Raw genomic sequence first — 17,202 nt, 5'->3', positions numbered from 1 at the left:
ACAATGCCTTCTGTTTGATACGATTTTGTGAAAAGAGGAATGCATAAGTGGTGCTTTCAGGATCTGGAATCAGGGCTCCCTCAGTCTTTGGCAGACTATGGTTACCCATGAAGGGGTGCTTGTGCGTAAAAGTCTTATTGGCAGAAGGTGCGCAATGTCCAACCACCCATCTCCTGAGTCGACATTGTTAAATACCAGTGGCAAGTGAAGTGTACAAGACGACTAGAAACAAATGCCGAGATAAGCGGGGGGCACATACAGCACCTAGAATTCCCAAATGGTCACCCATCTGGTACTAACCAGGTTCAACGTTGCTTAACTTCGGTGATCTGACGAGAACCGGTGTGTCAACACGATTATGCCGTATATAGGATCTGGAATACCAGCTTGCAAAAAGAACATTTTCCAAAGTGGTTCATCCTGCACCTGTAGCAGTGTAGGATGTGGGAGGAAAGAAATGTAATGCTGAGTGCGAACTATTATGGCTAGTAAATCAAACCTGAAACAAATTAAAAAATAAAGTTTGTCGCAGACAGTAACCATATTGTTCACCTTTTGGGAACAGGCAGGGAAAAGGTTACATGATATGTAATTTTATTGCACTGTAAAAAAGAAAAAAAACAACTGAAAAGAATATGACGAATACTGTTAGTGATTTTTTTTTAATTGTTAAACTATTAAAGAAACAAAGAAAAAAATGAGAAACTTATGTTGCTATATCTCTACCATGATGAGCACTACTTCCACTACTATAGAGAGACGTCACTGCCTACTGAGCTGACTATCTACAACGTATCAATAGAACTCTGTTGATTACTATCAACGAGACGATACGCGCAATCTGACGGGTTAGAAAAACTTGCCTGTTTAACACTACAAACGATTTATTAGCACCGTAATCTTACACTATTAAGTGTTGCAACCCTTGCAAATTATTACCACTCAGTTAATTTTCTGAATTGCATCAGTGATTTTTTCCTCACTTCTCTTGTTCTCTTTGGATGATTTTTTTTTGTTAAAAACCTGTTGGCTGCCAGCGTTCCTCAACCCTAAACAGCTTCGTGTTTCTAATTAGATAAAGTTTTATCATTTACAATAGGTATTGTGTTTCAGCGTAGAGTGAACAGAGTTATCTCCCTTCAGGGAGAACTTATTTTCCAGACCAGGTATTGTGTTTTCGGCGTCAAATAACCATTGAAATGGTTGCTAAGCCACAAAACAAACAAATCGAACCAAACAAATCAGTATCATTATCGATATCTCTGTCAGTTCATTAAAATCAGTGTCAATGCAACGGGCTTATATCCTTCAACTACCACCACCACCACTTGTTGTATACTGTTTGTAAGCAAGCCAGTGTCAATCATTTTTCATTGCAATCATCAAAAGATTATAAACCTAATAGAATTTACTTTTTTAACGGATTATAACACATGCGTCTTATTTGAGAGTAGAAATTATTTTTATTCAGCGTTATCAACTAATTCATATGCGTATATCTGTACACACCACACAAAAAAAAATGTAATTGGATACCAAAATAATAATTCTCTTTAATTTAATACTAGGGGGGGGGGCTTTGCCCAGCCGTAAAATACGCTTAAATATGATATTTTAATTCGTCCAGATTTCGTATATATTATTATACAGTCATGATTTCAAAAGTAAAAGAAAAGGAAAGTATTTAGGTGCCATCAGCTAAAATCGAAACCGAAACTGTAGCATTCAAAACTGGTGACGTTACGACTGCACCAACGTGACAGGCATATAAACTGATTAAAAATTAAAAAATAAACTAAGATAAATGCACAAAATGTTTAACAATTTTTTCAATTTTTGACCCCTTAAAAACAATTTTAACCAGCTAAAAGCCAATAAAAGAAGGGGCTGTAAAAAGTAAATCATTTACAGCCTCTAGCGTCCCTCTCTGACTTTTAGTTTCGGAGGAGAGAGAGTTTGAAAATATGGAGACGGATCGACAGACATACCAACAGACATATAGCCGTTTATAAATTAGATATTAATACAGAATAATATTATTATATAACTAGCAGAACCTGTGGAAATTCCATCATCACATAAACAATAGAATGTCCTTCAATAGAATCATCAGTGTAATGTTAGATCCGATTAGACCGTAAATTAAAAAATAAATATTTTTCTAGTCACATATGGAGAACTGCTTGAGATATATTATTACAGGGAACAGAACTATAGTAAGGCATCACTTTTTTCTAGAGATTATAATTTAATCAAAGTTACTTATAAATCAGTTAGTTTCACAAGAAACACTCATCTAGCTGTAAACACTATCAATAATCCCCCCCCCCCACTCTTTATCTGTGCCTAAACCTAAACGTAGATTCCATGAACAAAGCTTCTTTCTTAGAACTGCACGCCTGTGGAATTGTCTTCCGTTTTCCTGCTTTCCGGCTGACTACAATATGGTTGTGTTCAAGTCTAACGTAAATAAGTTCTTGATGAGCCGTTCCATATAAGTTATCAAATTTACCATATTTTCATTACTAATGATTACTATATTGTCCAATTTCTACTGTACACTCTTTAACCCTTATCCTTGAGTGGCCTTTTGGCCTTGATAATGTGGTGATACCTATGTAAAAAAAAAAAAAAATTATGTCACAATCTTTTTTTGAAAATCTGATAATTTGGCATGTAATAATAAGATTTGATAGAACCTTGTGACATGTCAATTTTTGCAATTTTTTTTTTATAATGGTAAGAAAATGGAATGAATCAGTAAGGAGTGTGATTGGTGGGATTTGATGAAAGAAAAAAAGTGTAGGGTGTTGGCAGATGATATGACAACACTTGCAAATATATATATTTCATAAGATAAATGTTCTTAATTCATTATGAAATTGAATGTCTGAATTTGTTGGATAGAATAAAGTGATTTTTAGATCATAAATCGCTTCAGCCATTTCTGGGACTGACTTCTTATAAGCCCCCTTTCTTAAAATATCTATGAAATAAAGTGATGTTTAGATCGCAAACTGCTTCAGCCATCACTGGAAGTTACACCACTCTTATAAATAAAGTGATTTTCAGATCGTAAACTGCTTCAGCCATTTCCGTAATTGTCTCTTTATAGCCCTTCCGTTTCCTCCACCTACTTTCACAATAATATGAGAATAAATAAGGTACTTGTACAGTATTCTACCTATATGAGAAAACAATGAAAAAGCATACCACCCGATGATTTGACATGGTTTTCGGCTTTAAAAATTTTTATGAACGTCACAAGTAAGATTTTTTGTGTTTTTTCATATAGGTACTATACTATACAAGTACATTATTTCTTATTTAAAAATGAAACTGATTATTTTATGTAAATTTTCTGTTTGCTGTATGTCACGGTTAAGAGATTGTTTTTTTCATTTAGGTACTATACTGTAGAAGCACCTTATTTATTATTTAAAAACCATACTAAACGATGATTTACGTGATATTCAATTTTAATCACTTTTATGTACGTCACAGGTAAGATTTTCTTTGTTTTTCATAGGGGTACTATACCGTATGAGTACCTTATTTCTTGAGTCGATTACTGTACAAGTACGTTACTTCTTATTTGAAAATGAAACGTTTCGATTATTTTATGTACTTTTCTGTATGTTAAGGCTAAGATTTTGTTTTTTCAAATGAGTGCTATACTGCAGAAGCACCTTATTATTTAAAAGTTATACTATTCGATGATTTGATGCGAGTTTCAGGTTGAATAAATTTTCTGTACTTCACAGGTAAGATTTTCTTTTCGTTGCGGCTAAGAGTTTTTTTTATGTAGGTACGGATATCATATGTTAACTATTATTAAACAAAGAAAAAGAAAATAATGCTTGGGTGACTTGCTGTTGTATAGTGAAGGAGACAGTTCCTGGTTTTTAGTTCAAAATAAAGTAATTCAGATCAAATATAATTATTATTGAAGAAGAATGCTGGAATCGAACGCAATTATCAAAAATTAAAATGAATACACATTGTTAGTTAGATACGATTCCAGGAATGCAGTGAATTATCCATTGTAGTTAGAAATAACAATACAACAAAGTTTACGTCAGAGTAAGAATAATAGAACATTCAAATAAAAGAATGTACTTGTGTTGCCAGGAACGTGTTGGAAGAATATGCATATAGATGTGCATGGGATAAACATGTTTACATGTGTTCTGATGTCACAAAGAAATATAGTTCAATATATACAATCTACTTAGACTAGAGTTCAGTTGGAGAGAGAGTTGGAGGCGAGTAGCCGAAGCTCCTTAGAAAGTGGAGAGCAACTTAGCCAGGCACGGGTTCTCATCACCAGCTGGAAAAATAAATGTCTTCTATTTGTTATGTAAGCCTTTTGTCTTTGTTCATCATTTCAACCAAGCTAGTGTGTTGTTTTCTGTTTATATGTATCATCACGCTTATATGTATCATGAACTATATATGCAAATCCCTTCCAAAGTGTTGACTGTATTCCCCCTCTTTGATAATGCATTCCACAACTCTGTTTAAAGAACTGTTCATTAACACTTCTCCCTTCACATTGCTTAGCCGTCTATTATAAATTCCGTCACGTCCCCGTTATGTGTACCCTCGCAACTTTGCATAGTGAGAACAAAACAAGCACTATTCCCCTCACCCCTTTGCTAAAAAAGAAGGTTTGTTAATCCCTGGAAGCCTCCAGAGCACTTTTAAAAGCAATATAATCCATTGTTTCCAACGTAATAGACCTATTGAGACTAAAGCCGCTTTCAGAACTGCCAGCAACCACCATAACAAAGTAATAAAGAATGCAAGAGAGTTGTATGCTCAGTCCGTTAAGTTCAAAGTAGCTGAGCAGCGGTTTGGTTCCCACCAGTTTTGGCAAATAGCAAACGGGATCCTGAACAGAAGCGTGTGCTCTATCCTAACTATTATCAATGAACCTGAGGTAATCTCGTCAGCATCAGACAAAGCCAAACTCTTTGCCAAGAACTTTGCAGCTAATTCTACCCTTTGCGACCAAGGCCGCCAACCTCCAATATTTTCTCCTCTATCAGAAAACACACTATGTGATATACAAATTCTGTACGTGATGTTGCCAAGCTAATCAAAAACCTTGATTCCAGTAAAGCAACCGGCCATGACGGTATTCCAATTATAGTACTAAAAAAACTTCAACCAGAACTAGCGCCCATACTTACAAAACTGTTTAAACGTTGTCTTAAGGAGAATTGCTTCCCATCACCCTGGAAAATCTCATCAGTATGCCCTGTATTTAAGAATTCAGGTGATCGGTCATCCCCCTCTCAGTACAGGCCAATATATCTCCTGTGCGTCATGAGTAAGTTACTGGAATCTGTGTTAAATAAAGAAGTAATCAACCATCTCAGCAAAAATAACCTTCTTAGTGACACAGTTTCCATTCTGGTAGATCTACAGCAGATGTGCTTACAGTTATATCTCATAGAATTAATGAATTTCTCAACGGAGGCAACTTTTCTAGGGCAATTGCTCTTGACATATCAAAGGCCTTTGATAGGGTATAGCATAAAGGTTTACTTCACAAGATCTCCAGCTATGGTATAGCTGGAAATGTCTTTTCAATTATTAAATCATTTCTCTCTGGTAGATTCATAAGAGTAGTAGTTAATGGGCAAAAATCAGAAGCTCATAGTATTAATTCTGGAGTCCCTCGGGGGTCCATCCTGGGCTCAACCCTCTTCTTGATCTACGTCAATGATCTTCCAAATCACATCCTTACATCATTCATAAACATTTATGCTGATGACACTACCATCTATGGTAGCATATCTAAGACCGTAAGCGACCAAGTTCTCTGATTCTCTCTCCTCTGATCTTGAGCATGTGGTACAATGCGAAAAGGAGTAGCTGGTTACTTATAATGCATTTGAAACCAAGCTTTTATCTTTACATTATCAACGCTCTGATCCCAATCTGGCATCAATTGATATGAATGAATCTCATCTTGGGGAGGCCTCATGTTTTGATAAGCTTCTGGGCTTGACCTTTACTCCTGATCTTAAATGGAACACGTACATCAAATCTGTTGCCAAGGCTGCTGGAAAAATGGTGGGATCCTTCTATCGATCCAGTAAATATCTCACTGCTGATGCAATTCTCTATCTATATAAGAGTCAGGTACGTCCAAGGATGGAGTACTGTTGCCACATCTGGGCAGGAGCTGCTAGAAAGGACTTGTCCTGCCTTGATAGAGTTCGAAATAGACTTTGTAGCCTAATAGGAGGTGTTTTTTTCTCTTCCCTGCAACCTCTATCTTACAGAAGATATGTTGCGAGTTTGTCTTTGCTTTATCGTTATTTTCATGGCAAGTGCTCGACTGAGCTTCAATCTATGGTCCCCTATCGCCACACTTTCACAAGAAACACTCGTCTAGCTCAAAACACTATCAATAATTGCCCCCACTCTTTATCTGTGCCTAAACCTAAATATAGATTCCATGAACAAAGCTTTCGGCTGTGGAACTGTCTTCTGTATTCCTGCTTTCCAGCTGACTACAATCTGATTGTCTTCAAGTCCAACGTAAACAACTTCTTGATGAGCCGTTCCACTTGTTAACAAATTTATCGAATTTCCATGACTAACGATTACTATATTGTCCAATTGACTACTGTACACTCTTTAACCCTTATCCTCGAGTGGTCTCTGGGCCTTGCTAAGTGTTGATGCCTATGTAAAAAAAATTATTTATTTTTCAGCTATTAAAAGTAACGAAAAATACTCGCTAAAAGCACTTCATATATGACTAGGCATGATATTAGTTTGCTTTTTTACATGGGAGTCCCCACTTATCAAGGCCTGACGGCAACTCGAGAATCAGGCTTAACGGATATTGGGTCGTCAATGAGACAACAGCGTAATGATCGGTAATGATGAAAATTAGAATTTTATTATTTTAGAGGATGGCTAAAAAACTTGTTTACATTGGAATTGAAAGCGACCATGTGTAGTCAGCATGGAAGCAGTCCTGCTGTATAGAGTTCTACAGTGAGCAGTTCTAGCAAAGAAAAAAACTTTGTGTTTAGTTTTAGGTACAGATACAACGTTTCCTATTTTGTTCTATTTCATTGGTTGACGTTTCTATTACTAATATCACATGACCACCGATGCGCGACTTATAAAAATAACCTCCAACATCTAACCTCCCGCCCTCTTTAGTATATTATCATATTGTTCTTATCTCTCATATTGTGGATTTTTTCTCACGAACAGCGGAAAGTTATCCAAAGAAAATTGAATTTATTGTCGTAATTCACAAACTTTCTCGTTTTCCTTTTGTGAATATTAATAAAACCTGTTGACCGTATTTATGTCGGGGGAAATAAATTATTCTTTATTCAGTGAACGTTTATGATTGTAACAATATTTGCATCTGTGAGATTTCCTGGTGCATATTAAAGAACACTGATAAACAACAACAACAACAACAACACACACACACACACACACACACACACACATATATATATATTATATATATATATATATATATATATATATGCGCTGCCCCGCATTACCCGATCGTAAAATACGCTTAAATATGATATTCTGATTAATGCAGATTTCGCATTTATTATCATATCATATCAGACCCAACATATAGTATTGATGTAAAACGTTAAAACAAAAAATGACTCGTGCGCCACCACCGAGAATCGAAAACAAAACGTTTAGCTTACAATTTACTGTTTCCTTTGACCTTAAATCTGAGCTATGAAGACATGTTTGCAAATTAAAACATGAACTAATAGCTATTACGTTACGCATGCATATTCGTAATGCCGTCGTTCGACCTTCATCTGGCAAATTCCATTTCTTTAATTTTCACACTTTTGCACTGATTTTCCCCAAATATAAAGTTTTGCACGAGTTTGAATACCCTATATATTAAGTTTTATGCCTGTAGACCAAAATCTAACAGGAGTTTGGTAGGCGAATTTTTTATACAAACATTATATATATATATATATATATATATATATATATATATATATATATATATATATATATACACTGATGCATAAATATATATATATAGAATGAGGTTTGTGTTTACTATGAGCTTTTTATGCAAATATTACGCAAGTATAAATCATGTAGAATATCTGCATGAATATAATCATCCTATGAGAAAACCGAAAAAACTAATAGGGAATTAATTAAAACGAATGTTTAAAAGAATATGCAAATTTGATAGATCTTTTGCTGATGAATGCGATTCAATGACCCATATATAACAAAGTTGTATTTTCTTTTTGAATAAATAGAAAAACGGTTATTAAAATGAATATGAATACACAAAACCTCAAATTTATAGGAGTATAGAAGATATGAATTTAGGTAAAAATAACACCGGAAAAATGGCAAACCTGAATTAATAGGTAAAAATGGCAAAGAAAAGTAGGTCCGTTCGTTAGAGCTAAGCTCTAATTCCTCAAGTTTTAAATAGGACTAATCATACCTACCCAACCCCAAAACATTAAATAAATATTTTTAGTAGACATTTACACGGTTAGGAGTGGGGCTTGGCTTTTTTTTTTTTTTAATAGGTGCTAATCAAGGTCAACGTAAAACTGAAAACGCTTTCTGTTAGTTTGACCGATTCTTTTAGCAAGCCGGTGTGAAAAGTTTTTAGAGAAAATAAAGGTAAGGACTATAAAACTTTATTGCTGTTATATCAACTCTCTTTCTTTCTCTATTTGTTTGAATGTTCGCCATAACTTATAACCGTACCAAAGCCTTTATCACAGCACCAGTGGAAAGCCAGACATATAAAATCAACAGTAGGTTCTTTGATATGATAGGGGCGTGTCTGAAATGAATGTTCTGTCTAGAGCATAATGGCACCATGACATTTGATTTTTGCATTTTAAACTTTAATTCAAGCCATTATATAAGAATGATTTTATAAAATCAACATTAGGTTCTCTACGTTGCTATATAGACTACAGTCTATTGTGGACTAAGTCACCTCGAAGAGGCATGTGAAGCTTCCTCAGGATGGGTCTCCAATTAGAGCAGCCAATCAATCGATTTGATTGAAAAATGAACGATTTGACCGATTTCATGATGACAATAAAAATATAGGAGTGTGAAACATTCATTGATCATTTTTCAATCCCGAACAACGTCGGGTCTCTGCAAGTAATAGCTAATTTTCTTTCATCACAAAATGTTATAATTGCGAATTGAGGAAAAACAAACAAACAAGAACAAAATAAAAGCAATGATAATCTTATAAATATTGGCAAACCAGAACAGTATCCTATTCAAAATTAGCAGCAAGCGATGTTTGACCAGATCTTTTTCGTGATATTAAACTTCATCAATAATATAACTTCTGGCGAGAGTTTCAATTTCCTAAGTTTATTTATTTATTAAATTATTAGGTAAAAGTACAGAAAAATTACCACTCTATTTTATTCCGGTGTCATTTTTACCTGTGCCATTTTTACCAAGCAATGTATAGATATATATATATATTAGTGATGGAACGATTCCAATATTTTTCCCGATTCTGATACTGTTAGGACGATACAAAAGTATAATGCATGGGGAGTAGTTCTTTACTTGTTTGGGCAAAGTTGCCTCCTCTTGTCCGAGTCCTAAATTTTAAATTTTCGCAACTTCTCGCGAGATCAACAACCGGAAGCAGAGAGTGGAGGGAAAACAGAGTGACTTTCAAAATGGAGAATGAGCATCATTCCCGTTCGTTCCTGTTATCATACTTGGACTTCTAACCTTCCATGTATGAATTGTCGTTACGTGTGCATGTGTCTTCATAATAAACATATATCGCCATATAACAGCGAGTGATTTTCTTATTTGTTCATAATAATTCCATTCTTTCATCATATGCTGCAAACATACCCACGTGAAGGCTGGACATCCTGTGGTAAGATACTTTATGTTATATTGATCCTAACCCATCCTACGATAAAGCAGATGCAATTACCAAATTCCGTTTTTTTTTACATTTCTAAATACTATAGTATTACTGTAAAACTTCCATGTTTAGAAATGTTATAGTTTAGTTTGCCAAGTAAGTTAATTTATGGATAGAAAAGTTAAATTTGTAATAAGCATAATATTAAAAATATATTTATAGTAATCATATTCCAAATATTAATCTAAAACCAAACTGTATATGTTGAAACATGTTGATTATTATTCGATTGATGTGTGGTCTCAAATATATATGAGCCAAATGTGTTAACTGTTAGAATGGATGTAAAAACAATATTATAGTTATAATAAGGTATATCTATTGAACATCTATTAAGATAAACTATATATTTTTTAATATATATATTCATTAACTAAACGTCTATAAATTAATTTCGGAATATAAGTTAAATTTAAGGGAGGGAGGAATAAATAAATAAATAAATAAAAAGGGATGCATAGGGTAAGGGGTTAAAGTAAAAGGAATTGAAAGTAAACATAATCTATAATATTATGTCTAAATAACATTTATAATTCTAAATTAACTTAAAGTAAAATTAGAATCAGATTTCACTTAAATATACATTTATTTAATTAAAACTAAAAGAACATATGAGATTAGGAAACTCTGAAGCCTAATTATTAGGGAATTATTCAATGTTAAACTAAAATTATACTTAACTAAGTAACTAGTTCTAAAAATGTTTATTAATATTAGATTGTCGAATATTGAATTAGTAAAAATATGTGAAATTTAAAAATATTATTTTCAAAATAACTTATATTGATAATAATGATAAAAATAAAAAAAATAAAAAAAAATTATGGTAAATGTAAGAACTAATTAATTTATAATTAGATATTAAGTAGAAATGGATGATAACTTAATGTCTTATGACTATCGATTGAAATAGTTTTAACACTAACATTTTATATAAACGTATTAATTAATTTATAATATACACTGAATTAATCATTGAATAATATTAGGTGAAAGACATTAGAACTGTATAAACATTACTTATTAGAAGGATAGATGAAAATGGGTTATGTATGTTAAAAGAATGAATGTTAAAAAAACAAAAAATAAGGGATTTGTTGTAAAGGGAGATAAGTATCATACTTTAAATTAAATTAATTTTAACTTTTTACGGTTAAGGTAAACAATTGACTATTCAGCGTTATTTTTAATCTCAACTAAACATAAGTATAGGTTAAGAATTAACTAATACTAAGAATTATAATTGAAATAGTAATAAACTTGATTATAACAGTTAAATGAACTGGAGTATGTATGGTTTCAATTCAAATTAATAAATAATTTAATATAATCGTAAATGATAAACTTATTTTTTATTTTAGTTTAGTTTCGTATATGCAAACATGCATAATAGTTTATAATTATTGATGTTATTTTCATAAGTATGTATACATTAATTAGAATTAATAAATTTACTAATTATTAAATAGAACATTTTGGTAGAATATTCCCAAATTAATAGAAAATGTTAGTACGATTAGTTGGGTTTAGTGACTTTATTTCTAAAATTCAAAATGGCATAATGGAAACATAATGAAACATATTATAAGGTATTTATAGCTTCTCTTCCAAGTTTCGGATTTTAATTATGCCAAACGCACTTTATTTCATTTTGATGATTTGATTTTGTGCTACGAAACGAATACTGTTAAGAATTGTAAGTCTCAACTGAATTAAAGGAATAACTTTTAAGATGGGCAACATCATGAACTTTGGAATATAGTCTTTTGTCATTTATTCACTATATTGCTCTGTAATTACATTGAGCTTCTTAAATAAGGATTAGTATCTATATATCTACAAAAGTGAACGTGTGTGTGTGTGTGCATTTCCCTACGCAATAACTGTCAATTTTTAGTCTACAGACTCGAAATTTGATATACAGGGTACGGAGATTTAGGAAAATCGATGTGATCGGGGTTCGGCCAGAGATTTCGCTGTTAAGGGGTTAAAGTTCAACGATTTGACCTTTGAGAACTCTACCAAACTCCTCCGAGAACTTTGGGTCTAAACACTTGACATTTTAGATATCGGTTCCTTGGACATGGATCTAACTTAATAACTTAATTTGAGCCCAAAACGATAAATATTAAGGGGTCATAATAGGGGTCAAGGTTTAAAAAAATTACCGTTTTTTTTTTTTTGCTCAGCACACACCTCCAAACATCCGAGCAACGCCGGGCACCCATTGCTAGTATATATATATATATATATATATATATATATATATATATATATATATATATATATAAGTGAACGTGTCTGTGTGTCTGTCTGGGTACATTTTCCTTTGCAATAACTGTCAATCCTTAGTCTACAGACTCTAAATTTGATATACAGGATACTGAGATTTCGAAAAAATCGATGTGATCGGGTTTCGGCCAGAAATTTGGCTGTTAAGGGGTCAAAATTCAACGATTTGACCTTTGAAAACTCTACCAAACTCCTCCGACAATTTTGAGTCTAAACTCTTGAACTTTTAGATATAGGTTCCTTGGACATGGATCTAACTTAATAACTCGATTTAAACCCAAAACAATAAATGTTAAGGGTCATAATAGGGGTCAACATTAAAAAGATTACCGTTTTTTTTTTTTTTTTTTGCTCAACATACATCTCCAAACACCCGGGCACCGCCGGGCTGAAATGCTAGTATATTATAAGAATATATATATATATATATATATATATATATATAATCTTCTCTTCAGTAGTCCGTCGCTGACGACGATGACGTTGCACCATGCCTAACAGTCCCAGATAGATTACGCCTGATGGACTCGCTGGTGACTGTGGAGTCCAATTCGTGAATTGCATACACGGCCGCAGGCAGCACAAGGGAAGATGCCATCTGCCTGCTGCGCCGCGTGCCTTTGGTGTCTTCTTCGCTCTGCTCGGTCGTTATAGGTGGAGGTGAAAGTTTCCAAGCCCTCTTGGCAGATGTTTCGCCATTTTCTCCGATCAGCAGCAGCATGTTCGATGGCGTTGGATTCTATGCCACACTTTTTCAATGATGTTTTTAGTTGGTCCTTGAAACGTTTACGTGGACCCCCAGGGTTGTGTCTGCCCTCTGCAAGTTCCCCGTAGAGGACCTTGCGTGGAAGCCTTTCTGCTGACATCCGGATGGTGTGACCAAGCCACCTAAGTTGTCTATTAGTTAGAATTATTTCAAGTGGGTCCATTTGAGTGCGCCTGCGTATCTCATTGTGTGGCACCCTGTGCCACCATTTTAAACCTAGTATACGCTGTAAGCAGTTGGTATGAAATGCTTCTAGCTTTTTCAGGTGGCGTCTATAAGGCACCCATGATTCGCTGCCATACAAGAGGATGGAGAGACATATTGCTCTATAGACAGAAACCTTGGTGGTGGTGGTGGTGAGGTTACGGTTCATAAAAACTCTGTGCGAGAGTCTACCAAAGGCTGCAGCAGCCAGACCAATGCGCCGTTGGACCTCACTTGTTAGGTCACAGGAGTCAGTGAGCACTGAGCCAAGATAAGTAAACTCTTGCCGACTCTTTATATATATATATATATATATATATATATATATATATATATATATACACACACTCAAGTAACTAATGGGGGAAGTTACTAGTCAAATTCTCTGCTATCTTTATGACCTGCTGACTAGTTTCTTTCCTCTGATGAAAAAAGAACATTACGTTCTTTGAAACTCAGCAGAATAAGGATATATCACCATCCCTTCTTTATTGGAGGTATTCTGTCAAAAAATAAATTTTTACATGTAAATCTCCGGTTTACAGTCTTTGTTTTAGCTTTCGATTATATATATATATATATATATGGCATAATCACGTTGACACATTGGTTCTCATCAGATCACCGAAGTTAAGCAATGTTGAGCCTGGTTAGTACCAGATGGGTGACCATTTTGGAATTCTAGGCGCTGTATGTGCTCTCCGCTTATCTCAGCATTTGTTTCCAGTCGTCCTGTACTTCACCTGTCACTGATATTTAACAATGTCGTCTGAAGAGGTGTGGTTGGAGATTGTGCACCTCCTGTCACAAAAGTTTCACGCGCAAGCAACCCTTCGTGGGTGTCCATAGTCTGTCCAAGACTGAAGGAGCCTGCATACAATATAATATTTTTCAATATTATTAATAATCGATTTAAAACATACAGACATGTATGATCCCACAGTCACATGCGTTTCGAACTTATGTTCTCTTTAGTGTAGGAAATAATAATTACTGGCAGTCGGAGTATTCGAACCCAGTCACAAAGTCAACCTTGATTGCATGGGCTGGTATTCCACATACAGACTATTAGACATTAACACGAGAAGTGAGGGAAATTAAGTATCTGTAAATGCCAGATCAGCAAGTAAAAAGAGTAAACAGCCAGAGAGTATTCAACGACTGACGTCGGAATATCACATTGTGTGTTTATTCTTAATTCTCTAAAAAGGCCTCTATTTCTTTTTCTTAAAGGAATCTTATAACTATAATATTTTTAAAAATTAATAATTATGATTAAATGTAAATGTTGACCGAGTAAATTTCTCCCAGGAATAAAAGCCTCTACCCCCCCCCCCCCCAAAAAAAAAAGATTGCATCTTGTGATCTGATCACATATGACAAAGACAACACAAGATTGTATAATGTGTGCACGTTTCAACAGCATGATTATTCAATGCAAGTATATTTAATATGGAATTTATTTCGCGATATTTTTATGATACATTCAAAAACCTTTTTAAAATGTCCGAATCCAATTAGTTTGCAAGCTTTAAATATATGTTTAATTGACACACAACTCCTTTAAGATATTTAACATAAGGATATTTTAAAAATGAAAATATACACTTGAAAGTCATTTTAATTATGTAGGAATCCAACAAGCAATACCAAGTCTTGTTCATTTGTGTACCCAGAAACAAAGACATCATACGCAGAAAAACGAGTGAAAGTTGAATTAATTTTTTAAATTTTCATTTAAAATGCGAATTTTATTAATGTTGTAGCCTTGCGGGATACGGTATTAATCAAGGTAAACTGGTATAATTAACAAAATGTGCATTAACAAAAGTATGCTACAGAAGTACACGTCATGACTCTGGGACCATAACTGCCACGTGTCGCTATCCAATAAGATGTTAGATGTAACTTTATTTATAATCTCTGGGTAAGTCTACCCCTCCTCAAACTGGTAGACCAGCTTACTCCATAAAAATTAATAAGAACATATATTCAATTTCCTAACATCAATCGTATAAGGTTTATCTCACAGTACAAGTTTTTTTTTTTGTTTTTTTTTGCTTTGAATTATTTTGAAGATGGTTATGCCCAGAGTCTAATCATCTTCTTGGGACAAATCCCAAAACAACTACTGCGAATGGTGCTATATTAAAGATTGTTTTCACTGTGCTCAGAAGACGAACAAAGGATTTACGGGTTGAAAAGGCCTGACTTGAAAGTAGTTGGCAGGGGGCCATTGGGCTTCAGCAAACATGCTTATCAACCTGTCTTGTATCCGATCCAAGATGGCAGGCCGTTCTTCTAAATTTACATTTTAGGTGTGTGTTTTCTTCGTACAGCTGCCAGACGGTTACTTGCAATTGCGCTAAAACAATTTGCTCTGGATGATATCGTTTGGCATGAAAGAAAAAATCAAAAGCAAATCTTAATTCTAAAATTAACATTTTGATTGCTTTCTGCGTTTATGAGATATAAAACTTATATCAAACAGATTAACAAAAATATGTAAGTAAATAAAGTAGATTTAGTCCCTTCTCTTGCATACACACATCCACACACACATCCACACATACAGACACACACATATATTAGTGATGGGACGATTTCAATATTTTTCCGGATTCCAATGAGATGAGGATTGGTTATTCCTATAATTTGAATTCATCGAACTGCTGTTCTCATCTTGAGTGTGATTTTCACAACATTTTGGTTGATGTAATCTTCGAATTTGGGAATGTTTCTGTCGAACTCAGGAATTTGGACAGAATTTCAAATGGACTCTTTATTTACTTTACAAGGGTAACATGTTCTCGTTCTGTCAGCCATGAATGGATGGAGATTCTAAGTAATTTGCAATTGTATTTTAAACCTTCCTTGCAAAACCGTGGCGCAGTGGTTAAAGTACTTGGAAAATTCAATTGTGAAAGCGATATTCTTCGGAAGGTTGATTTGAGCCCAAAACAATATATGCTGAGGGGGTGAATTACTTAGCATCTTTATCCAGTAATGGCTGACAGAACAAGAGCATGCTCCATCCATGAATAAATGAAGGGTTCCGTTCGAAATTCTGTTCAAATTCCCGACTTTGATAGAAACATTCCCCGAGTTCGACAAGATACACCTGAAGATGATCAAAAGTTACATTGACCGAAACATTGTGAAAATCACGCTTAAGATGAGAACAGTAGTCTGATGAATCCAAATAATACGAATAACCAATTCTGTTCTAAATTCCCAATTCTGATGCAATTACGGATTCCGATTCTTTTTAAATTGTTTTTATTTGGGTGGGTGTAGGATTACTGCCAAAAGACATGGAATATTTACATATTTTTTCACAAATATAAAAATACACTTGTGATGATCTATGGATTTCAGTTTAAAATCAATAAATATTTATCATTTCATTATTAATATGAGCCATGTTTTAAACAAAAACAAACAAATTAAATAAAAAAGAATCGTTTTGGGTATCAGAAAATAGGCATAAAGTTTTATGATTCCGATTCTGATACCCCCCAAAAGTTCTAATTTTTTCGTCACAACTGTAATATATATCATACATAAAGTAAAGCCATTTTCCCCTATATTTATGTTCAATAGCTTGTGTAAAAAAAAAAGGCACATACATAAATCTGTTCAATTAGTGATTTGCGGCATGTAATGATCCATGTTGTTAGAAAATAAAATTTTAGTTTTAATCGATTTATTCGATTTTTATATTTTATCCTGATCAATATTTGATTTTTTTTATTATATAATTTAAAAGAAGGTTGACAGGGTATTCACGCTCCTCCCACTTTAATTCCAGAGAGGAAATTGTTAACATAGAATAATTAGTTTCCTAGTAAGATGAAGGTATAACACAGACTTGAGAGTGTTCCTTAAAATTAATTTGATATGTATGGGTTCATCTTCGCTTTAATATTATTAGTACATTTCATTACTTATCATAACTGAG

The 17,202-nt window shown here is 33.8% G+C and overlaps 2 pseudogenes; one reads left to right on the top strand and one right to left on the bottom strand.

The window, feature by feature from the left end:
* Positions 1 to 252: 252 nt before the first annotated feature.
* LOC145280676 (5S ribosomal RNA) lies at positions 253 to 369 on the bottom strand (annotated as a pseudogene).
* A 13,452-nt stretch (positions 370 to 13,821) lies between these two features.
* Positions 13,822 to 13,938, top strand: LOC145280404 (5S ribosomal RNA; annotated as a pseudogene).
* The last annotated feature ends 3,264 nt before the right edge of the window (positions 13,939 to 17,202 follow it).

The sequence above is a fragment of the Euprymna scolopes genome, chromosome 7, assembly GCF_053919585.1.
Source record: "Euprymna scolopes isolate OS-2025 chromosome 7, ASM5391958v1, whole genome shotgun sequence".
NCBI classification, from domain to species: domain Eukaryota; kingdom Metazoa; phylum Mollusca; class Cephalopoda; order Sepiida; family Sepiolidae; genus Euprymna; species Euprymna scolopes.
The sequence above is the reverse complement of the archived record's forward strand: the minus strand, read 5'-3'. Positions and strand labels throughout refer to the sequence as shown.